Source organism: Rhinoderma darwinii, chromosome 2 (assembly GCF_050947455.1).
Source record: "Rhinoderma darwinii isolate aRhiDar2 chromosome 2, aRhiDar2.hap1, whole genome shotgun sequence".
In the NCBI taxonomy this organism is placed as follows: domain Eukaryota; kingdom Metazoa; phylum Chordata; class Amphibia; order Anura; family Rhinodermatidae; genus Rhinoderma; species Rhinoderma darwinii.
The window spans coordinates 328,170,227-328,188,665 of record NC_134688.1 but is presented as its reverse complement, the minus strand read 5'-3'; the positions used below and the strand labels follow the sequence as shown (position 1 = coordinate 328,188,665).

General features: G+C 41.9%; 82 pseudogenes; all 82 read left to right on the top strand.

Annotated features, from left to right (window-relative positions):
* The first annotated feature begins 7 nt into the window (after window positions 1–7).
* LOC142744555 (5S ribosomal RNA) lies at window positions 8–126 on the top strand (annotated as a pseudogene).
* A 67-nt stretch (window positions 127–193) lies between these two features.
* Window positions 194–312, top strand: LOC142746463 (5S ribosomal RNA; annotated as a pseudogene).
* A 67-nt stretch (window positions 313–379) lies between these two features.
* LOC142744521 (5S ribosomal RNA) lies at window positions 380–498 on the top strand (annotated as a pseudogene).
* A 67-nt stretch (window positions 499–565) lies between these two features.
* LOC142747348 (5S ribosomal RNA) lies at window positions 566–684 on the top strand (annotated as a pseudogene).
* Window positions 685–751: 67 nt separating this feature from the next.
* LOC142744096 (5S ribosomal RNA) lies at window positions 752–870 on the top strand (annotated as a pseudogene).
* A 67-nt stretch (window positions 871–937) lies between these two features.
* On the top strand, window positions 938–1,056 carry LOC142747253 (5S ribosomal RNA; annotated as a pseudogene).
* Window positions 1,057–1,123: 67 nt separating this feature from the next.
* LOC142745761 (5S ribosomal RNA) lies at window positions 1,124–1,242 on the top strand (annotated as a pseudogene).
* Window positions 1,243–1,309: 67 nt separating this feature from the next.
* Window positions 1,310–1,428, top strand: LOC142746883 (5S ribosomal RNA; annotated as a pseudogene).
* Window positions 1,429–1,495: 67 nt separating this feature from the next.
* On the top strand, window positions 1,496–1,614 carry LOC142744552 (5S ribosomal RNA; annotated as a pseudogene).
* Window positions 1,615–1,681: 67 nt separating this feature from the next.
* Window positions 1,682–1,800, top strand: LOC142744242 (5S ribosomal RNA; annotated as a pseudogene).
* Window positions 1,801–1,867: 67 nt separating this feature from the next.
* On the top strand, window positions 1,868–1,986 carry LOC142745634 (5S ribosomal RNA; annotated as a pseudogene).
* A 67-nt stretch (window positions 1,987–2,053) lies between these two features.
* On the top strand, window positions 2,054–2,172 carry LOC142747347 (5S ribosomal RNA; annotated as a pseudogene).
* A 66-nt stretch (window positions 2,173–2,238) lies between these two features.
* On the top strand, window positions 2,239–2,357 carry LOC142744223 (5S ribosomal RNA; annotated as a pseudogene).
* Window positions 2,358–2,424: 67 nt separating this feature from the next.
* Window positions 2,425–2,543, top strand: LOC142744666 (5S ribosomal RNA; annotated as a pseudogene).
* A 67-nt stretch (window positions 2,544–2,610) lies between these two features.
* LOC142745272 (5S ribosomal RNA) lies at window positions 2,611–2,729 on the top strand (annotated as a pseudogene).
* Window positions 2,730–2,795: 66 nt separating this feature from the next.
* LOC142747064 (5S ribosomal RNA) lies at window positions 2,796–2,914 on the top strand (annotated as a pseudogene).
* A 67-nt stretch (window positions 2,915–2,981) lies between these two features.
* Window positions 2,982–3,100, top strand: LOC142746343 (5S ribosomal RNA; annotated as a pseudogene).
* Window positions 3,101–3,353: 253 nt separating this feature from the next.
* Window positions 3,354–3,472, top strand: LOC142745420 (5S ribosomal RNA; annotated as a pseudogene).
* A 66-nt stretch (window positions 3,473–3,538) lies between these two features.
* LOC142746941 (5S ribosomal RNA) lies at window positions 3,539–3,657 on the top strand (annotated as a pseudogene).
* A 253-nt stretch (window positions 3,658–3,910) lies between these two features.
* On the top strand, window positions 3,911–4,029 carry LOC142744563 (5S ribosomal RNA; annotated as a pseudogene).
* Window positions 4,030–4,281: 252 nt separating this feature from the next.
* Window positions 4,282–4,400, top strand: LOC142744869 (5S ribosomal RNA; annotated as a pseudogene).
* Window positions 4,401–4,653: 253 nt separating this feature from the next.
* On the top strand, window positions 4,654–4,772 carry LOC142744868 (5S ribosomal RNA; annotated as a pseudogene).
* Window positions 4,773–4,839: 67 nt separating this feature from the next.
* On the top strand, window positions 4,840–4,958 carry LOC142745981 (5S ribosomal RNA; annotated as a pseudogene).
* Window positions 4,959–5,025: 67 nt separating this feature from the next.
* Window positions 5,026–5,144, top strand: LOC142746882 (5S ribosomal RNA; annotated as a pseudogene).
* A 67-nt stretch (window positions 5,145–5,211) lies between these two features.
* Window positions 5,212–5,330, top strand: LOC142744551 (5S ribosomal RNA; annotated as a pseudogene).
* Window positions 5,331–5,397: 67 nt separating this feature from the next.
* LOC142744231 (5S ribosomal RNA) lies at window positions 5,398–5,516 on the top strand (annotated as a pseudogene).
* Window positions 5,517–5,583: 67 nt separating this feature from the next.
* LOC142745633 (5S ribosomal RNA) lies at window positions 5,584–5,702 on the top strand (annotated as a pseudogene).
* Window positions 5,703–5,769: 67 nt separating this feature from the next.
* On the top strand, window positions 5,770–5,888 carry LOC142745096 (5S ribosomal RNA; annotated as a pseudogene).
* Window positions 5,889–5,954: 66 nt separating this feature from the next.
* LOC142744222 (5S ribosomal RNA) lies at window positions 5,955–6,073 on the top strand (annotated as a pseudogene).
* Window positions 6,074–6,140: 67 nt separating this feature from the next.
* LOC142744665 (5S ribosomal RNA) lies at window positions 6,141–6,259 on the top strand (annotated as a pseudogene).
* A 67-nt stretch (window positions 6,260–6,326) lies between these two features.
* LOC142745271 (5S ribosomal RNA) lies at window positions 6,327–6,445 on the top strand (annotated as a pseudogene).
* A 66-nt stretch (window positions 6,446–6,511) lies between these two features.
* Window positions 6,512–6,630, top strand: LOC142747063 (5S ribosomal RNA; annotated as a pseudogene).
* A 67-nt stretch (window positions 6,631–6,697) lies between these two features.
* LOC142746342 (5S ribosomal RNA) lies at window positions 6,698–6,816 on the top strand (annotated as a pseudogene).
* Window positions 6,817–7,069: 253 nt separating this feature from the next.
* LOC142745422 (5S ribosomal RNA) lies at window positions 7,070–7,188 on the top strand (annotated as a pseudogene).
* Window positions 7,189–7,254: 66 nt separating this feature from the next.
* LOC142746940 (5S ribosomal RNA) lies at window positions 7,255–7,373 on the top strand (annotated as a pseudogene).
* A 253-nt stretch (window positions 7,374–7,626) lies between these two features.
* Window positions 7,627–7,745, top strand: LOC142744562 (5S ribosomal RNA; annotated as a pseudogene).
* Window positions 7,746–7,997: 252 nt separating this feature from the next.
* LOC142744867 (5S ribosomal RNA) lies at window positions 7,998–8,116 on the top strand (annotated as a pseudogene).
* Window positions 8,117–8,369: 253 nt separating this feature from the next.
* LOC142744866 (5S ribosomal RNA) lies at window positions 8,370–8,488 on the top strand (annotated as a pseudogene).
* Window positions 8,489–8,555: 67 nt separating this feature from the next.
* LOC142744480 (5S ribosomal RNA) lies at window positions 8,556–8,674 on the top strand (annotated as a pseudogene).
* A 67-nt stretch (window positions 8,675–8,741) lies between these two features.
* On the top strand, window positions 8,742–8,860 carry LOC142744344 (5S ribosomal RNA; annotated as a pseudogene).
* A 253-nt stretch (window positions 8,861–9,113) lies between these two features.
* Window positions 9,114–9,232, top strand: LOC142744764 (5S ribosomal RNA; annotated as a pseudogene).
* A 67-nt stretch (window positions 9,233–9,299) lies between these two features.
* On the top strand, window positions 9,300–9,418 carry LOC142744625 (5S ribosomal RNA; annotated as a pseudogene).
* A 67-nt stretch (window positions 9,419–9,485) lies between these two features.
* Window positions 9,486–9,604, top strand: LOC142743752 (5S ribosomal RNA; annotated as a pseudogene).
* Window positions 9,605–9,671: 67 nt separating this feature from the next.
* LOC142744535 (5S ribosomal RNA) lies at window positions 9,672–9,790 on the top strand (annotated as a pseudogene).
* A 67-nt stretch (window positions 9,791–9,857) lies between these two features.
* LOC142746189 (5S ribosomal RNA) lies at window positions 9,858–9,976 on the top strand (annotated as a pseudogene).
* Window positions 9,977–10,043: 67 nt separating this feature from the next.
* LOC142744042 (5S ribosomal RNA) lies at window positions 10,044–10,162 on the top strand (annotated as a pseudogene).
* A 67-nt stretch (window positions 10,163–10,229) lies between these two features.
* Window positions 10,230–10,348, top strand: LOC142746266 (5S ribosomal RNA; annotated as a pseudogene).
* Window positions 10,349–10,415: 67 nt separating this feature from the next.
* On the top strand, window positions 10,416–10,534 carry LOC142747859 (5S ribosomal RNA; annotated as a pseudogene).
* Window positions 10,535–10,787: 253 nt separating this feature from the next.
* Window positions 10,788–10,906, top strand: LOC142743794 (5S ribosomal RNA; annotated as a pseudogene).
* A 252-nt stretch (window positions 10,907–11,158) lies between these two features.
* Window positions 11,159–11,277, top strand: LOC142747048 (5S ribosomal RNA; annotated as a pseudogene).
* Window positions 11,278–11,344: 67 nt separating this feature from the next.
* Window positions 11,345–11,463, top strand: LOC142747376 (5S ribosomal RNA; annotated as a pseudogene).
* A 67-nt stretch (window positions 11,464–11,530) lies between these two features.
* On the top strand, window positions 11,531–11,649 carry LOC142744586 (5S ribosomal RNA; annotated as a pseudogene).
* Window positions 11,650–12,088: 439 nt separating this feature from the next.
* Window positions 12,089–12,207, top strand: LOC142743811 (5S ribosomal RNA; annotated as a pseudogene).
* A 67-nt stretch (window positions 12,208–12,274) lies between these two features.
* Window positions 12,275–12,393, top strand: LOC142746585 (5S ribosomal RNA; annotated as a pseudogene).
* Window positions 12,394–12,460: 67 nt separating this feature from the next.
* LOC142745124 (5S ribosomal RNA) lies at window positions 12,461–12,579 on the top strand (annotated as a pseudogene).
* Window positions 12,580–12,646: 67 nt separating this feature from the next.
* On the top strand, window positions 12,647–12,765 carry LOC142746458 (5S ribosomal RNA; annotated as a pseudogene).
* Window positions 12,766–12,832: 67 nt separating this feature from the next.
* Window positions 12,833–12,951, top strand: LOC142744509 (5S ribosomal RNA; annotated as a pseudogene).
* Window positions 12,952–13,018: 67 nt separating this feature from the next.
* Window positions 13,019–13,137, top strand: LOC142744774 (5S ribosomal RNA; annotated as a pseudogene).
* Window positions 13,138–13,204: 67 nt separating this feature from the next.
* Window positions 13,205–13,323, top strand: LOC142744865 (5S ribosomal RNA; annotated as a pseudogene).
* A 67-nt stretch (window positions 13,324–13,390) lies between these two features.
* Window positions 13,391–13,509, top strand: LOC142744343 (5S ribosomal RNA; annotated as a pseudogene).
* A 67-nt stretch (window positions 13,510–13,576) lies between these two features.
* On the top strand, window positions 13,577–13,695 carry LOC142744338 (5S ribosomal RNA; annotated as a pseudogene).
* Window positions 13,696–13,762: 67 nt separating this feature from the next.
* Window positions 13,763–13,881, top strand: LOC142745123 (5S ribosomal RNA; annotated as a pseudogene).
* Window positions 13,882–13,948: 67 nt separating this feature from the next.
* LOC142746462 (5S ribosomal RNA) lies at window positions 13,949–14,067 on the top strand (annotated as a pseudogene).
* A 67-nt stretch (window positions 14,068–14,134) lies between these two features.
* On the top strand, window positions 14,135–14,253 carry LOC142744498 (5S ribosomal RNA; annotated as a pseudogene).
* A 67-nt stretch (window positions 14,254–14,320) lies between these two features.
* LOC142744864 (5S ribosomal RNA) lies at window positions 14,321–14,439 on the top strand (annotated as a pseudogene).
* A 67-nt stretch (window positions 14,440–14,506) lies between these two features.
* On the top strand, window positions 14,507–14,625 carry LOC142744863 (5S ribosomal RNA; annotated as a pseudogene).
* A 67-nt stretch (window positions 14,626–14,692) lies between these two features.
* Window positions 14,693–14,811, top strand: LOC142745732 (5S ribosomal RNA; annotated as a pseudogene).
* Window positions 14,812–14,878: 67 nt separating this feature from the next.
* Window positions 14,879–14,997, top strand: LOC142743751 (5S ribosomal RNA; annotated as a pseudogene).
* A 67-nt stretch (window positions 14,998–15,064) lies between these two features.
* Window positions 15,065–15,183, top strand: LOC142744533 (5S ribosomal RNA; annotated as a pseudogene).
* A 253-nt stretch (window positions 15,184–15,436) lies between these two features.
* Window positions 15,437–15,555, top strand: LOC142744614 (5S ribosomal RNA; annotated as a pseudogene).
* A 67-nt stretch (window positions 15,556–15,622) lies between these two features.
* On the top strand, window positions 15,623–15,741 carry LOC142746769 (5S ribosomal RNA; annotated as a pseudogene).
* A 67-nt stretch (window positions 15,742–15,808) lies between these two features.
* LOC142745776 (5S ribosomal RNA) lies at window positions 15,809–15,927 on the top strand (annotated as a pseudogene).
* Window positions 15,928–15,994: 67 nt separating this feature from the next.
* LOC142745735 (5S ribosomal RNA) lies at window positions 15,995–16,113 on the top strand (annotated as a pseudogene).
* A 253-nt stretch (window positions 16,114–16,366) lies between these two features.
* LOC142744862 (5S ribosomal RNA) lies at window positions 16,367–16,485 on the top strand (annotated as a pseudogene).
* A 67-nt stretch (window positions 16,486–16,552) lies between these two features.
* Window positions 16,553–16,671, top strand: LOC142744116 (5S ribosomal RNA; annotated as a pseudogene).
* A 67-nt stretch (window positions 16,672–16,738) lies between these two features.
* Window positions 16,739–16,857, top strand: LOC142746896 (5S ribosomal RNA; annotated as a pseudogene).
* A 67-nt stretch (window positions 16,858–16,924) lies between these two features.
* Window positions 16,925–17,043, top strand: LOC142746573 (5S ribosomal RNA; annotated as a pseudogene).
* Window positions 17,044–17,110: 67 nt separating this feature from the next.
* LOC142747076 (5S ribosomal RNA) lies at window positions 17,111–17,229 on the top strand (annotated as a pseudogene).
* Window positions 17,230–17,296: 67 nt separating this feature from the next.
* LOC142744374 (5S ribosomal RNA) lies at window positions 17,297–17,415 on the top strand (annotated as a pseudogene).
* A 253-nt stretch (window positions 17,416–17,668) lies between these two features.
* Window positions 17,669–17,787, top strand: LOC142744690 (5S ribosomal RNA; annotated as a pseudogene).
* A 67-nt stretch (window positions 17,788–17,854) lies between these two features.
* Window positions 17,855–17,973, top strand: LOC142744651 (5S ribosomal RNA; annotated as a pseudogene).
* A 67-nt stretch (window positions 17,974–18,040) lies between these two features.
* On the top strand, window positions 18,041–18,159 carry LOC142747345 (5S ribosomal RNA; annotated as a pseudogene).
* The last annotated feature ends 280 nt before the right edge of the window (window positions 18,160–18,439 follow it).

Sequence of the window (18,439 nt, the reverse complement as noted above, 5' to 3'; positions counted from 1 at the left end):
ATTTAATGTCAATGGCCATTCTAAGCTGAATGTGCCTGCTCTCGTCAGATCGCAGAAGTTACACTGCTTAAGGCCTCGCTAGTACCAGTGTGGGAGACTGTCTGGGAATCCGTGGTGCGGTTGACTTTTTATTATGTCGTTTAGATTTTGTTTCACAATAGATTAAATAGGACTATGGATTAAGGCTTTTAATGTCAATGGCCATTCTAAGCTGAATGTGCCTGCTCTCGTCAGATCGCAGAAGTTGCACAGCTTAAGGCCTCGCTAGTATCAGTGTGGGAGACTGTCTGGGAATCCGTGGTGCGGTTGACTTTTTATTATGTCGTTTAGATTTTGTTTCACAATAGATTAAAGAGGACTATGGATTAAAACATTTAAAGTCAATGGCCATTCTAAGCTGAATGTGCCTGCTCTCGTCAGAACGCAGAAGTTACACAGCTTAAGGCCTCGCTAGTACCAGTGTGGGAGACTGTTTGGGAATCCGTGGTGCGGTTGACTTTTTATTATGTCGTTTAGATTTTGTTTCACAACCGATTAAAAAGGACTATGGATTAAAGCATTTAATGTCAATGGCCATTCTAAGCTGAATGTGCCTGCTCTCGTCAGATCGCAGAAGTTACACAGCTTAAGGCCTCGCTAGTACCAGTGTGGGAGACTGTCTGGGAATCCGTGGTGCGGTTGACTTTTTATTATGTCGTTTAGATTTTGTTTCACAATAGATTAAATAGGACTATGGATTAAAGCATTTAACGTCAATGGCCATTCTAAGCTGAATGTGCCTGCTCTCGTCAGAACGCAGAAGTTACATAGCTTAAGGCCTCGCTAGTACCAGTGTGGGAGACTGTCTGGGAATCCGTGGTGCGGTTGACTTTTTATTATGTTGTTTAGATTTTGTTTCACAATAGATTAAATAGGACTATGGATTAAGGCTTTTAATGTCAATGGCCATTCTAAGCTGAATGTGCCTGCTCTCGTTAGATCGCAGAAGTTACACAGCTTAACGCCTCGCTAGTACCAGTGTTGGAGACTGTCTGGGAATCTGTGGTGCGGTTGACTATTTATTATGTCGTTTAGATTTTGTTTCACAATAGATTAAATAGGACTATGGATTAAAGCATTTAACATCAATGGCCATTCTAAGCTGAATGTGCCTGCTCTCGTCAGATCGCAGAAGTTACACAGCTTAAGGCCTCGCTAGTATCAGTGTGGGAGACTGTCTGGGAATCCGTGGTGCGGTTGACTTTTTATTATGTCGTTTAGATTTTGTTTCACAATAGATTAAATAGGACTATGGATTAAAGCATTTAACGTCAATGGCCATTCTAAGCTCAATGTGCCTGCTCTCGTCAGATCGCAGAAATTACACAGCTTAAGGCCTCGCTAGTACCAGTGTGGGAGACTGTCTAGGAATCCGTGGTGCGGTTGAATTTTTATTATGTCGTTTAGATTTTGTTTCACAATCGATTAAAAAGGACTATGGATTAAAGCATTTAATGTCAATGGCCATTCTAAGCTGAATGTGCCTGCTCTCGTCAGATCGCAGAAGTTACACAGCTTAAGGCCTCGCTAGTACCAGTGAGGGAGACTGTCTGGGAATCCGTGGTGCGGTTGACTTTTTATTATGTCGTTTAGATTTTGTTTCACAATAGATTAAATAGGACTATGGATTAAAGCATTTAACGTCAATGGCCATTCTAAGCTGAATGTGCCTGCTCTCGTCAGATCGCAGAAGTTACACAGCTTAAGGCCTCGCTAGTACCAGTGTGGGAGACTGCCTGGGAATCCGTGGTGCGGTTGACTTTTTATTATGTCGTTTAGATTTTGTTTCACAATCGATTAAAAAGGACTATGGATTAAAGCATTTAATGTCAATGGCCATTCTAAGCTGAATGTGCCTGCTCTCGTCAGATCGCAGAAGTTACACAGCTTAAGGCCTCGCTAGTACCAGTGTGGGAGACTGTCTGGGAATCCGTGGTGCGTTTGCCTTTTTATTATGTCGTTTAGATTTTGTTTCACAATCGATTAAAAAGGACTATGGATTAAAGCACTTCATGTCAATGGCCATTCTAAGCTGAATGTGCCTGCTCTCGTCAGATCGCAGAAGTTACACAGCTTAAGGCCTCGCTAGTACCAGTGTGGGAGACTGTCTGGGAATCCGTGGTGCGGTTGACTTTTATTATGTCGTTTAGATTTTGTTTCACAATAGATTAAATAGGACTATGGATTAAAGCATTTAACGTCAATTGCCATTCTAAGCTGAATGTGCCTGCTCTCGTCAGAACGCAGAAGTTACACAGCTTAAGGCCTCGCTAGTACCAGTGTGGGAGACTGTCTGGGAATCCGTGGTGCGGTTGAAATTTTATTATGTCGTTTAGATTTTGTTTCACAATCGATTAAAAAGGACTATGGATTAAAGCATTTAAAGTCAATGGCCATTCTAAACTGAATGTCCCTGCTCTCATCAGATCGCAGAAGTTACACAGCTTAAGGCCTCGCTAGTACCAGTGTGGGAGACTGTCTGGGAATCCGTGGTGCGGTTGACTTTTTATTATGTCGTTTAGATTTTGTTTCACAATCGATTAAAAAGGACTATGGATTAAAGCATTTAATGTCAATGGCCATTCTAAGCTGAATGTGCCTGCTCTCGTCAGATCGCAGAAGTTACACAGCTTAAGCCCTCGCTAGTACCAGTGTGGGAGACTGTCTGGGAATCCGTGGTGCGGTTGACTTTTTATTATGTCGTTTAGATTTTGTTTCACAATAGATTAAATAGGACTATGGATAAAGCATTTAACGTCAATGGCCATTCTAAGCTGAATAAGCCTGCTCTCGTCAGAACGCAGAAGTTACACAGCTTAAGTCCTCGCTAGTACCAGTGTGGGAAACTGTCTGGGAATCCGTGGTGCGGTTGAATTTTTATTATGTCGTTTAGATTTTGTTTCACAATCGATTAAAAAGGACTATGGATTAAAGCATTTAATGTCAATGGCTATTCTAAGCTGAATGTCCCTGCTCTTGTCAGATCGCAGAAGTTACACAGCTTAAGGCCTCGCTAGTACCAGTGTGGGAGACTGTTTGGGAATCCGTGGTGCGGTTGACTTTTTATTATGTTGTTTAGATTTTGTTTCACAATCGATTAAAAAGGACTATGGATTAAAGCATTTAATGTCAATGGCCATTCTAAGCTGAATGTGCCTGCTCTCGTTAGATCGCAGAAGTTACCCAGCTTAACGCCTCTCTAGTACCAGTGTGGGAGACTGTCTGGGAATCCGTGGTGCGGTTGACTTTTTATTATGTCGTTTAGATTTTGTTTCACAATAGATTAAATAGGACTATGGATTAAAGCATTTAACGTCAATGGCCATTCTAAGCTGAATGTGCCTGCTCTCGTCAGAACGCAGAAGTTACACAGCTTAAGGCCTTGCTAGTACCAGTGTGGGAGACTGTCTGGGAATCCGTGGTGCGGTTGAAATTTTATTATGTCGTTTAGATTTTGTTTCACAATCGATTAAATAGGACTATGGATAAAGCATTTAACGTCAATGGCCATTCTAAGCTGAATATGCCTGCTCTCGTCAGAACGCAGAAGTTACACAGCTTAAGTCCTCGCTAGTACCCGTGTGGGAAACTGTCTGGGAATCCGTGGTGCGGTTGAATTTTTATTATGTCGTTTAGATTTTGTTTCACAATCGATTAAAAAGGACTATGGATTAAAGCATTTAATGTCAATGGCCATTCTAAGCTGAATGTGCCTGCTCTCGTTAGATCGCAGAAGTTACCCAGCTTAACGCCTCTCTAGTACCAGTGTGGGAGACTGTCTGGGAATCCGTGGTGCGGTTGACTTTTTATTATGTCGTTTAGATTTTGTTTCACAATAGATTAAATAGGACTATGGATTAAAGCATTTAACGTCAATGGCCATTCTAAGCTGAATGTGCCTGCTCTCGTCAGAACGCAGAAGTTACACAGCTTAAGGCCTCGCTAGTACCAGTGTGGGAGACTGTCTGGGAATCCGTGGTGCGGTTGAAATTTTATTATGTCGTTTAGATTTTGTTTCACAATCGATTAAATAGGACTATGGATAAAGCATTTAACGTCAATGGCCATTCTAAGCTGAATGTGCCTGCTCTCGTTAGATCGCAGAAGTTACCCAGCTTAACGCCTCTCTAGTACCAGTGTGGGAGACTGTCTGGGAATCCGTGGTGCGGTTGACTTTTTATTATGTCGTTTAGATTTTGTTTCACAATAGATTAAATAGGACTATGGATTAAAGCATTTAACGTCAATGGCCATTCTAAGCTGAATGTGCCTGCTCTCGTCAGATCGCAGAAGTTACACAGCTTAAGGCCTCGCTAGTACCAGTGTGGGAGACTGTCTGGGAATCCGTGGTGCGGTTGAATTTTTATTATGTCGTTTAGATTTTGTTTCACAATCGATTAAAAAGGACTATGGATTAAAGCATTTAATGTCAATGGCCATTCTAAGCTGAATGTGCCTGCTCTCGTTAGATCGCAGAAGTTACCCAGCTTAACGCCTCTCTAGTACCAGTGTGGGAGACTGTCTGGGAATCCGTGGTGCGGTTGCCTTTTTATTTAGTCGTTTAGATTTTGTTTCACAATAGATTAAATAGGACTATGGATTAAAGCATTTAACGTCAATGGCCATTCTAAGCTGAATGTGCCTGCTCTCGTCAGATCGCAGAAGTTACACAGCTTAAGGCCTCGCTAGTACCAGTGTGGGAGACTGTCTGGGAATCCGTGGTGCGGTTGAATTTTTATTATGTCGTTTAGATTTTGTTTCACAATCGATTAAAAAGGACTATGGATTAAAGCATTTAATGTTAGTGGCCATTCTAAGCTGAATGTGCCTGCTCTCGTCAGATCGCAGAAGTTACACAGCTTAAGGCCTCGCTAGTATCAGTGTGGGAGACTGTCTGGGAATCCGTGGTGCGGTTGACTTTTTATTATGTCGTTTAGATTTTGTTTCACAATAGATTAAATAGGACTATGGATTAAAGCATTTAACGTCAATGGCCATTCTAAGCTCAATGTGCCTGCTCTCGTCAGATCGCAGAAATTACACAGCTTAAGGCCTCGCTAGTACCAGTGTGGGAGACTGTCTAGGAATCCGTGGTGCGGTTGAATTTTTATTATGTCGTTTAGATTTTGTTTCACAATCGATTAAAAAGGACTATGGATTAAAGCATTTAATGTCAATGGCCATTCTAAGCTGAATGTGCCTGCTCTCGTCAGATCGCAGAAGTTACACAGCTTAAGGCCTCGCTAGTACCAGTGAGGGAGACTGTCTGGGAATCCGTGGTGCGGTTGACTTTTTATTATGTCGTTTAGATTTTGTTTCACAATAGATTAAATAGGACTATGGATTAAAGCATTTAACGTCAATGGCCATTCTAAGCTGAATGTGCCTGCTCTCGTCAGATCGCAGAAGTTACACAGCTTAAGGCCTCGCTAGTACCAGTGTGGGAGACTGCCTGGGAATCCGTGGTGCGGTTGACTTTTTATTATGTCGTTTAGATTTTGTTTCACAATCGATTAAAAAGGACTATGGATTAAAGCATTTAATGTCAATGGCCATTCTAAGCTGAATGTGCCTGCTCTCGTCAGATCGCAGAAGTTACACAGCTTAAGGCCTCGCTAGTACCAGTGTGGGAGACTGTCTGGGAATCCGTGGTGCGTTTGCCTTTTTATTATGTCGTTTAGATTTTGTTTCACAATCGATTAAAAAGGACTATGGATTAAAGCACTTCATGTCAATGGCCATTCTAAGCTGAATGTGCCTGCTCTCGTCAGATCGCAGAAGTTACACAGCTTAAGGCCTCGCTAGTACCAGTGTGGGAGACTGTCTGGGAATCCGTGGTGCGGTTGACTTTTATTATGTCGTTTAGATTTTGTTTCACAATAGATTAAATAGGACTATGGATTAAAGCATTTAACGTCAATTGCCATTCTAAGCTGAATGTGCCTGCTCTCGTCAGAACGCAGAAGTTACACAGCTTAAGGCCTCGCTAGTACCAGTGTGGGAGACTGTCTGGGAATCCGTGGTGCGGTTGAAATTTTATTATGTCGTTTAGATTTTGTTTCACAATCGATTAAAAAGGACTATGGATTAAAGCATTTAAAGTCAATGGCCATTCTAAACTGAATGTCCCTGCTCTCATCAGATCGCAGAAGTTACACAGCTTAAGGCCTCGCTAGTACCAGTGTGGGAGACTGTCTGGGAATCCGTGGTGCGGTTGACTTTTTATTATGTCGTTTAGATTTTGTTTCACAATCGATTAAAAAGGACTATGGATTAAAGCATTTAATGTCAATGGCCATTCTAAGCTGAATGTGCCTGCTCTCGTCAGATCGCAGAAGTTACACAGCTTAAGCCCTCGCTAGTACCAGTGTGGGAGACTGTCTGGGAATCCGTGGTGCGGTTGACTTTTTATTATGTCGTTTAGATTTTGTTTCACAATAGATTAAATAGGACTATGGATAAAGCATTTAACGTCAATGGCCATTCTAAGCTGAATAAGCCTGCTCTCGTCAGAACGCAGAAGTTACACAGCTTAAGTCCTCGCTAGTACCAGTGTGGGAAACTGTCTGGGAATCCGTGGTGCGGTTGAATTTTTATTATGTCGTTTAGATTTTGTTTCACAATCGATTAAAAAGGACTATGGATTAAAGCATTTAATGTCAATGGCTATTCTAAGCTGAATGTCCCTGCTCTTGTCAGATCGCAGAAGTTACACAGCTTAAGGCCTCGCTAGTACCAGTGTGGGAGACTGTTTGGGAATCCGTGGTGCGGTTGACTTTTTATTATGTTGTTTAGATTTTGTTTCACAATCGATTAAAAAGGACTATGGATTAAAGCATTTAATGTCAATGGCCATTCTAAGCTGAATGTGCCTGCTCTCGTTAGATCGCAGAAGTTACCCAGCTTAACGCCTCTCTAGTACCAGTGTGGGAGACTGTCTGGGAATCCGTGGTGCGGTTGACTTTTTATTATGTCGTTTAGATTTTGTTTCACAATAGATTAAATAGGACTATGGATTAAAGCATTTAACGTCAATGGCCATTCTAAGCTGAATGTGCCTGCTCTCGTCAGAACGCAGAAGTTACACAGCTTAAGGCCTTGCTAGTACCAGTGTGGGAGACTGTCTGGGAATCCGTGGTGCGGTTGAAATTTTATTATGTCGTTTAGATTTTGTTTCACAATCGATTAAATAGGACTATGGATAAAGCATTTAACGTCAATGGCCATTCTAAGCTGAATATGCCTGCTCTCGTCAGAACGCAGAAGTTACACAGCTTAAGTCCTCGCTAGTACCCGTGTGGGAAACTGTCTGGGAATCCGTGGTGCGGTTGAATTTTTATTATGTCGTTTAGATTTTGTTTCACAATCGATTAAAAAGGACTATGGATTAAAGCATTTAATGTCAATGGCCATTCTAAGCTGAATGTGCCTGCTCTCGTTAGATCGCAGAAGTTACCCAGCTTAACGCCTCTCTAGTACCAGTGTGGGAGACTGTCTGGGAATCCGTGGTGCGGTTGACTTTTTATTATGTCGTTTAGATTTTGTTTCACAATAGATTAAATAGGACTATGGATTAAAGCATTTAACGTCAATGGCCATTCTAAGCTGAATGTGCCTGCTCTCGTCAGAACGCAGAAGTTACACAGCTTAAGGCCTCGCTAGTACCAGTGTGGGAGACTGTCTGGGAATCCGTGGTGCGGTTGAAATTTTATTATGTCGTTTAGATTTTGTTTCACAATCGATTAAATAGGACTATGGATAAAGCATTTAACGTCAATGGCCATTCTAAGCTGAATGTGCCTGCTCTCGTTAGATCGCAGAAGTTACCCAGCTTAACGCCTCTCTAGTACCAGTGTGGGAGACTGTCTGGGAATCCGTGGTGCGGTTGACTTTTTATTATGTCGTTTAGATTTTGTTTCACAATAGATTAAATAGGACTATGGATTAAAGCATTTAACGTCAATGGCCATTCTAAGCTGAATGTGCCTGCTCTCGTCAGATCGCAGAAGTTACACAGCTTAAGGCCTCGCTAGTACCAGTGTGGGAGACTGTCTGGGAATCCGTGGTGCGGTTGAATTTTTATTATGTCGTTTAGATTTTGTTTCACAATCGATTAAAAAGGACTATGGATTAAAGCATTTAATGTCAATGGCCATTCTAAGCTGAATGTGCCTGCTCTCGTTAGATCGCAGAAGTTACCCAGCTTAACGCCTCTCTAGTACCAGTGTGGGAGACTGTCTGGGAATCCGTGGTGCGGTTGCCTTTTTATTTAGTCGTTTAGATTTTGTTTCACAATAGATTAAATAGGACTATGGATTAAAGCATTTAACGTCAATGGCCATTCTAAGCTGAATGTGCCTGCTCTCGTCAGATCGCAGAAGTTACACAGCTTAAGGCCTCGCTAGTACCAGTGTGGGAGACTGTCTGGGAATCCGTGGTGCGGTTGAATTTTTATTATGTCGTTTAGATTTTGTTTCACAATCGATTAAAAAGGACTATGGATTAAAGCATTTAATGTTAGTGGCCATTCTAAGCTGAATGTGCCTGCTCTCGTCAGATCGCAGAAGTTACACAGCTTAAGGCCTCGCTAGTACTAGTGTGGGAGACTGTCTGGGAATCCGTGGTGCGGTTGACTTTTTATTATGTCGTTTAGATTTTGTTTCACAATCGATTAAATAGGACTATAGATTAAAGCATTTAACGTCAATGGCCATTCTAAGCTGAATGTGCCTGCTCTCGTCAGATCGCAGAATTTACACAGCTTAAGGCCTCGCTAGTACCAGTGTGGGAGACTGTCTGGGAATCCGTGGTGCGGTTGACTTTTTATTATGTCGTTTAGATTTTGTTTCACAATCGATTAAAAAGGACTATGGATTAAAGCATTTAATGTCAATGGCCATTCTAAGCTGAATGTGCCTGCTCTCGTCAGATGGCAGAAGTTACAAAGCTTAAGGCCTCGCTAGTACCAGTGTGGGAGACTGTCTGGGAATCCGTGGTGCGGTTGAATTTTTATTATGTCGTTTAGATTTTGTTTCACAATCGATTAAAAAGGACTATGGATTAAAGCATTTAATGTCAATGGCCATTCTAAGCTGTATGTGCCTGCTCTCGTCAGATCGCAGAAGTTACACAGCTTAAGGCCTCGCTAGTACCAGTGTGGGAGACTGTCTGGGAATCCGTGGTGCGGTTGCCTTTTTATTATGTCGTTTAGATTTTGTTTCACAATCGATTAAAAAGGACTATGGATTAAAGCATTTAATGTCAATGGCCATTCTAAGCTGAATGTGCCTGCTCTCGTCAGATCGCAGAAGTTACACAGCTTAAGGCCTCGCTAGTATCAGTGTGGGAGACTGTCTGGGAATCCGTGGTGCGGTTGACTTTTTATTATGTCGTTTAGATTTTGTTTCACAATCGATTAAAAAGGACTATGGATTAAAGCATTTAATGTCAATGGCCATTCTAAGCTGAATGTCCCTGCTCTCGTCAGATCGCAGAAGTTACACAGCTTAAGGCCTCGCTAGTACCAGTGTAGGAGACTTTCTGGGAATCCGTGGTGCGGTTGGCTTTTTATTATGTCGTTTAGATTTTGTTTCACAATAGATTAAATAGGACTATGGATTAAGGCTTTTAATGTCAATGGCCGTTCTAAGCTGAATGTGCCTGCTCTCGTCAGATCGCAGAAGTTACACAGCTTAAGGCCTCGCTAGTACCAGTGTGGGAGACTGTCTGGGAATCCGTGGTGCGGTTGACTTTTTATTATGTCGTTTAGATTTTGTTTCACAATCGATTAAAAAGGACTATGGATTAAAGCATTTAATGTCAATGGCCATTCTAAGCTGAATGTGCCTGCTCTCGTTAGATCGCAGAAGTTACACAGCTTAACGCCTCGCTAGTACCAGTGTGGGAGACTGTCTGGGAATCCGTGGTGCGGTTGACTTTTTATTATGTCGTTTAGATTTTGTTTCACAATAGATTAAATAGGACTATGGATTAAAGCATTTAATGTCAATGGCCATTCTAAGCTGAATGTCCCTGCTCTCGTCAGATCGCAGAAGTTACACAGCTTAAGGCCTCGCTAGTACCAGTGTGGGAGACTGTCTGGGAATCCGTGGTGCGGTTGACTTTTTATTATGTCGTTTAGATTTTGTTTCACAATCGATTAAAAAGGACTATGGATTAAAGAATTTAATGTCAATGGCCATTCTAAGCTGAATGTGCCTGCTCTCGTTAGATCGCAGAAGTTACACAGCTTAACGCCTCGCTAGTACCAGTGTGGGAGACTGTCTGGGAATCCGTGGTGCAGTTGACTTTTTATTATGTCGTTTAGATTTTGTTTCACAATCGATTAAAAAGGACTATGGATTAAAGAATTTAATGTCAATTGCCATTCTAAGCTGAATGTGCCTGCTCTCGTCAGATCGCAGAAGTTACACAGCTTAAGGCCTCGCTAGTACCAGTGTGGGAGACTGTCTGGGAGTCCGTGGTGCGGTTGACTTTTTATTATGTCGTTTAGATTTTGTTTCACAATCGATTAAAAAGGACTATGGATTAAAGCATTTAATGTCAATGGCCATTCTAAGCTGAATGTGCCTGCTCTCGTCAGATCGCAGAAGTTACACAGCTTAAGCCCTCGCTAGTACCAGTGTGGGAGACTGTCTGGGAATCCGTGTTGTGGTTGACTTTTCATTATGTCGTTTAGATTTTGTTTCACAATCGATTAAAAAGGACTATGGATTAAAGCATTTAATGTCAATGGCCATTCTAAGCTGAATGTGCCTGCTCTCGTCAGATCGCAGAAGTTACACAGCTTAAGGCCTCGCTAGTACCAGTGTGGGAGACTGTATGGGAATCCGTGGTGCGGTTGACTTTTTATTATGTCGTTTAGATTTTGTTTCACAATAGATTAAATAGGACTATGGATAAAGCATTTAACGTCAATGGCCATTCTAAGCTGAATGTGCCTGCTCTCGTCAGAACGCAGAAGTTACACAGCTTAAGTCCTCGCTAGTACCAGTGTGGGAAACTGTCTGGGAATCCGTGGTGCGCTTGAATTTTTATTATGTCGTTTAGATTTTGTTTCACAATCGATTAAAAAGGACTATGGATTAAAGCATTTAATGTCAATGGCCATTCTAAGCTGAATGTCCCTGCTCTCGTCAGATCGCAGAAGTTACACAGCTTAATGCCTCGCTAGTACCAGTGTGGGAGACTGTCTGGGAATCCGTGGTGCGGTTGAATTTTTATTACGTCGTTTAGATTTTGTTTCACAATCGATTAAAAAGGACTATGGATTAAAGCATTTAATGTCAATGGCCATTCTAAGCTGAATGTGCCTGCTCTCGTCAGATCGCAGAAGTTACACAGCTTAAGGCCTCGGTAGTACCAGTGTGGGAGACTGTCTGGGAATCCGTGGTGCGGTTGACTTTTTATTATGTCGTTTAGATTTTGTTTCACAATAGATTAAATAGGACTATGGATTAAGGCTTTTAATGTCAATGGCCGTTCTAAGCTGAATGTGCCTGCTCTCGTCAGATCGCAGAAGTTACACAGCTTAAGGCCTCGCTAGTACCAGTGTGGGAGACTGTCTGGGAATCCGTGGTGCGATTGACTTTTTATTATGTCGTTTAGATTTTGTTTCACAATCGATTAAAAAGGACTATGGATTAAAGCATTTAATTTCAATGGCCATTCTAAGGTGAATGTGCCTGCTCTCGTTAGATCGCAGAAGTTACACAGCTTAACGGCTTGCTAGTACCAGTGTGGGAGACTGTCTGGGAATCCGTGGTGCGGTTGACTTTTTATTATGTCGTTTAGATTTTGTTTCACAATAGATTAAATAGGACTATGGATTAAAGCATTTAATGTCAATGGCCATTCTAAGCTGAATGTCCCTGCTCTCGTCAGATCGCAGAAGTTACACAGCTTAAGGCCTCGCTAGTACCAGTGTGGGAGACTGTCTGGGAATCCGTCATGCGGTTGACTTTTTATTATGTCGTTTAGATTTTGTTTCACAATCGATTAAAAAGGACTATGGATTAAAGCATTTAATGTCAATGGCCATTCTAAGCTGAATGTGCCTGCTCTCGTCAGATCGCAGAAGTTACACAGCTTAAGGCCTCGCTAGTACCAGTGTGGGAGACTGTCTGGGAATCCGTGGTGCGGTTGACATTTTATTATGTTGTTTAGATTTTGTTTCACAATAGATTAAATAGGACTATGGATTAAAGCATTTAACGTCAATGGCCATTCTAAGCTGAATGTGCCTGCTCTCGTCAGAACGAAGAAGTTACACAGCTTAAGGCCTCGCTAGTACCAGTGTGGGAGACTGTCTGGGAATCCGTGGTGCGGTTGAATTTTTATTATGTCGTTTAGATTTTGTTTCACAATCGATTTAAAAGGACTATGGATTAAAGAATTTAATGTCAATGGCCATTCTAAGCTGAATGTCCCTGCTCTCGTCAGATCGCAGAAGTTACACAGCTTAAGGCCTCGCTAGTACCAGTGTGGGAGACTGTCTTGGAATCCGTGGTGCGGTTGACTTTTTATTATGTTGTTTAGATTTTGTTTCAAAATAGATTAAATAGGACTATGGATTAAGGCTTTTAATGTCAATGGCCATTCTAAGCTGAATGTGCCTGCTCTCGTCAGATCGCAGAAGTTGCACAGCTTAAGGCCTCGCTAGTATCAGTGTGGGAGACTGTCTGGGAATCCGTGGTGCGGTTGACTTTTTATTATGTCGTTTAGATTTTGTTTCACAATAGATTAAAGAGGACTATGGATTAAAACATTTAAAGTCAATGGCCATTCTAAGCTGAATGTGCCTGCTCTCGTCAGAACGCAGAAGTTACACAGCTTAAGGCCTCGCTAGTACCAGTGTGGGAGACTGTTTGGGAATCCGTGGTGCGGTTGACTTTTTATTATGTCGTTTAGATTTTGTTTCACAACCGATTAAAAAGGACTATGGATTAAAGCATTTAATGTCAATGGCCATTCTAAGCTGAATGTGCCTGCTCTCGTCAGATCGCAGAAGTTACACAGCTTAAGGCCTCGCTAGTACCAGTGTGGGAGACTGTCTGGGAATCCGTGGTGCGGTTGAATTTTTATTATGTCGTTTAGATTTTGTTTCACAATCGATTAAAAAGGACTATGGATTAAAGCATTTAATGTCAATGGCCATTCTAAGCTGAATGTGCCTGCTCTCGTCAGATCGCAGAAGTTACACAGCTTAAGGCCTCGCTAGTACCAGTGTGGGAGACTGTCTGGGAATCCGTGGTGCGGTTGAATTTTTATTATGTCGTTTAGATTTTGTTTCACAATCGATTAAAAAGGACTATGGATTAAAGCATTTAATGTCAATGGCCATTCTAAGCTGAATGTGCCTGCTCTCGTCAGATCGCAGAATTTACACAGCTTAAGGCCTCGCTAGTACCAGTGTGGGAGACTGTCTGGGAATCCGTGGTGCGGTTGACTTTTTATTATGTCGTTTAGATTTTGTTTCACAATCGATTAAAAAGGACTATGGATTAAAGCATTTAACGTCAATGGCCATTCTAAGCTGAATGTGCCTGCTCTCGTCAGAACGCAGAAGTTACACAGCTTAAGGCCTCGCTAGTACCAGTGTGGGAGACTGTCTGGGAATCCGTGGTGCGGTTGAATTTTTATTATGTCGTTTAGATTTTGTTTCACAATCGATTTAAAAGGACTATGGATTAAAGAATTTAATGTCAATGGCCATTCTAAGCTGAATGTCCCTGCTCTCGTCAGATCGCAGAAGTTACACAGCTTAAGGCCTCGCTAGTACCAGTGTGGGAGACTGTCTTGGAATCCGTGGTGCGGTTGACTTTTTATTATGTTGTTTAGATTTTGTTTCACAATAGATTAAATAGGACTATGGATTAAGGCTTTTAATGTCAATGGCCATTCTAAGCTGAATGTGCCTGCTCTCGTCAGATCGCAGAAGTTGCACAGCTTAAGGCCTCGCTAGTATCAGTGTGGGAGACTGTCTGGGAATCCGTGGTGCGGTTGACTTTTTATTATGTCGTTTAGATTTTGTTTCACAATAGATTAAAGAGGACTATGGATTAAAACATTTAAAGTCAATGGCCATTCTAAGCTGAATGTGCCTGCTCTCGTCAGAACGCAGAAGTTACACAGCTTAAGGCCTCGCTAGTACCAGTGTGGGAGACTGTTTGGGAATCCGTGGTGCGGTTGACTTTTTATTATGTCGTTTAGATTTTGTTTCACAACCGATTAAAAAGGACTATGGATTAAAGCATTTAATGTCAATGGCCATTCTAAGCTGAATGTGCCTGCTCTCGTCAGATCGCAGAAGTTACACAGCTTAAGGCCTCGCTAGTACCAGTGTGGGAGACTGTCTGGGAATCCGTGGTGCGGTTGAATTTTTATTATGTCGTTTAGATTTTGTTTCACAATCGATTAAAAAGGACTATGGATTAAAGCATTTAATGTCAATGGCCATTCTAAGCTGAATGTGCCTGCTCTCGTCAGATCGCAGAAGTTACACAGCTTAAGGCCTCGCTAGTACCAGTGTGGGAGACTGTCTGGGAATCCGTGGTGCGGTTGAATTTTTATTATGTCGTTTAGATTTTGTTTCACAATCGATTAAAAAGGACTATGGATTAAAGCATTTAATGTCAATGGCCATTCTAAGCTGAATGTGCCTGCTCTCGTCAGATCGCAGAATTTACACAGCTTAAGGCCTCGCTAGTACCAGTGTGGGAGACTGTCTGGGAATCCGTGGTGCGGTTGAATTTTTATTATGTCGTTTAGATTTTGTTTCACAATCGATTAAAAAGGACTATGGATTAAAGCATTTAATGTCAATGGCCATTCTAAGCTGAATGTCCCTGCTCTCGTCAGATCGCAGAAGTTACACAGCTTAAGGCCTCGCTAGTACCAGTGTAGGAGACTTTCTGGGAATCCGTGGTGCGGTTGGCTTTTTATTATGTTGTTTGGATTTTGTTTCACAATAGATTAAATAGGACTATGGATTAAGGCTTTTAATGTCAATGGCCGTTCTAAGCTGAATGTGCCTGCTCTCGTCAGATCGCAGAAGTTACACAGCTTAAGGCCTCGCTAGTACCAGTGTGGGAGACTGTCTGGGAATCCGTGGTGCGGTTGACTTTTTATTATGTCGTTTAGATTTTGTTTCACAATCGATTAAAAAGGACTATGGATTAAAGCATTTAATGTCAATGGCCATTCTAAGCTGAATGTGCCTGCTCTCGTTAAATTGCAGAAGTTACACAGCTTAACGCCTCGCTAGTACCAGTGTGGGAGACTGTCTGGGAATCCGTGGTGCGGTTGACTTTTTATTATGTCGTTTAGATTTTGTTTCACAATAGATTAAATAGGACTATGGATTAAAGCATTTAATGTCAATGGCCATTCTAAGCTGAATGTCCCTGCTCTCGTCAGATCGCAGAAGTTACACAGCTTAAGGCCTTGCTAGTACCAGTGTGGGAGACTGTCTGGGAATCCGTGGTGCGGTTGACTTTTTATTATGTCGTTTAGATTTTGTTTCACAATCGATTAAAAAGGACTATGGATTAAAGCATTTAATGTCAATGGCCATTCTAAGCTGAATGTCCCTGCTCTCGTCAGATCGCAGAAGTTACACAGCTTAAGCCCTCGCTAGTACCAGTGTGGGAGACTGTCTGGGAATCCGTGGTGCGGTTGAATTTTTATTACGTCGTTTAGATTTTGTTTCACAATCGATTAAAAAGGACTATGGATTAAAGCATTTAATGTCAATGGCCATTCTAAGCTGAATGTGCCTGCTCTCGTCAGATCGCAGAAGTTACACAGCTTAAGGCCTCGCTAGCACCAGTGTGGGAGACTGTCTGGGAATCCGTGGTGCGGTTGACTTTTTATTATTTCGTTTAGATTTTGTTTCACAATCGATTAAAAAGGACTATGGATTAAAGCATTTAATGTCAATGGCCATTCTAAGCTGAATGTGCCTGCTCTCGTCAGATCTCAGAAATTACACAGCTTAAGGCCTCGCTAGTACCAGTGTGGGAGACTGTCTGGGAATCCGTGGTGCGGTTGCCTTTTTATTATGTCGTTTAGATTTTGTTTCACAATCGATTAAAAAGGACTATGGATTAAAGCATTTACTGTCAATGGCCATTCTAAGCTGAATGTGCCTGCGCTCGTTAGATCGCAGAAGTTACCCAGCTTAACGCCTCGCTAGTACCAGTGTGGGAGACTGTCTGGGAATCCGTGGTGCGGTTAACTTTTTATTATGTCGTTTAGATTTTGTTTCACAATAGATTAAATAGGACTATGGATTAAAGCATTTAACGTCAATGGCCATTCTAAGCTGAATGTGCCTGCTCTCGTCAGATCGCAGAAGTTACACAGCTTAAGGCCTCGCTAGTACCAGTGTGGGAGACTGTCTGGGAATCCGTGGTGCGGTTGAATTTTTATTATGTCGTTTAGATTTTGTTTCACAATCGATTAAAAAGGACTATGGATTAAAGCATTTAATGTCAATGGCCATTCTAAGCTGAATGTGCCTGCTCTCGTCAGATCGCAGAAGTTACACAGCTTAAGGCCTCGCTAGTACCAGTGTGGGAGACTGTCTGGGAGTCCGTGGTGCGGTTGACTTTTTATTATGTCGTTTAGATTTTGTTTCACGATCGATTAAAAAGGACTATGGATTAAAGCATTTAATGTCAATGGCCATTCTAAGCTGAATGTGCCTGCCCTCGTCAGATCGCAGAAGTTACACACCTTAAGGCCTCGCTAGTACCAGTGTGGGAGACTGTCTGGGAATCCGTGGTGTGGTTGACTTTTTATTATGTCGTTTAGATTTTGTTTCACAATCGATTAAAAAGGACTATGGATTAAAGCATTTAATGTCAATGGCCATTCTAAGCTGAATGTGCCTGCTCTCGTCAGATCGCAGAAGTTACACAGCTTAAGGCCTCACTAGTACCAGTGTGGGAGACTGTCTGGGAATCCATGGTGCGGTTAACTTTTTATTATGTCGTTTCGATTTTGTTTCACAATCGATTTAAAAGGACTATGGATTAAAAAATTTAATGTCAATGGCCATTCTAAGCTGAATGTCCCTGCTCTCGTCAGATCGCAGAAGTTACACAGCTTAAGTCCTCGCCAGTACCAGTGTGGGAGACTGTCTGGGAATCCGTGGTGCGGTTGAATTTTTATTATGTCGTTTAGATTTTGTTTCACAATCGATTAAAAAGGACTATGGATTAAAGCATTCAATGTCAATGGCCATTCTAAGCTGAATGTCCCTGCTCTCGTCAGATCGCAGAAGTTACACGGCTTAAGGCCTCGCTAGTACCAGTGTGGGAGACTGTCTGGGAATCCGTGGTGCGGTTGACTTTTTATTATGTCGTTTAGATTTTGTTTCACAATCGATTAAAAAGGACTATGGATTAAAGCATTTAATGTCAATGGCCATTCTAAGCTGAATGTGCCTGCTCTCGTCAGATCACAGATGATACACAGCTTAAGGCCTCGCTAGTACCAGTGTGGGAGACTGTCTGGGAATCCGTGGTGCGGATGCCTTTTTATTATGTCGTTTAGATTTTGTTTCACAATAGATTAAATAGGACTATGGATTAAAGCATTGAATGTCAATGGCCATTCTAAGCTGAATGTCCCTGCTCTCGTCAGATCGCAGAAGTTACACAGCTTAAGGCCTCGCTAGTACCAGTGTGGGAGACTGTCTGGGAATCCGTGGTGTGGTTGACTTTTTATTATGTCGTTTAGATTTTGTTTCACAATCGATTAAAAAAAACTATGGATTAAAGCATTTAATGTCAATGGCCATTCTAAGCTGAATGTGCCTGCTCTCGTCAGATCGCAGAAGTTACACAGCTTAAGGTCTCGCTAGTACCAGTGTGGGAGACTCTCTGGGAATCCGTGGTGCGGTTGACTTTTTATTATGTCGTTTAGATTTTGTTTCACAATCGATTAAAAAGGACTATGGATTAAATCATTTAATGTCAATGGCCATTCTAAGCTGAATGTGCCTGCTCTCGTCAGATCGCAGAAGTTACACAGCTTAAGGCCTCGCTAGTACCAGTGTGGGAGACTGTCTGGGAATCCGTGGTGCGGTTGACTTCTTATTATGTCGTTTAGATTTTGTTTCACAATAGATTAAATAGGACTATGGATTAAAGCATTTAATGTCAATGGCCATTCTAAGCTGAATGTCCCCTCTCTCGTCAGATCGCAGAAGTTACACAGCTTAAGGCCTCGCTAGTACCAGTGTAGGAGACTGTCTGGGAATCCGTGGTGCGGTTGGCTTTTTATTATGTTGTTTAGATTTTGTTTCACAATAGATTGAATAGGACTATGGATTAAGGCTTTTAATGTCAATGGCCATTCTAAGCTGAATGTG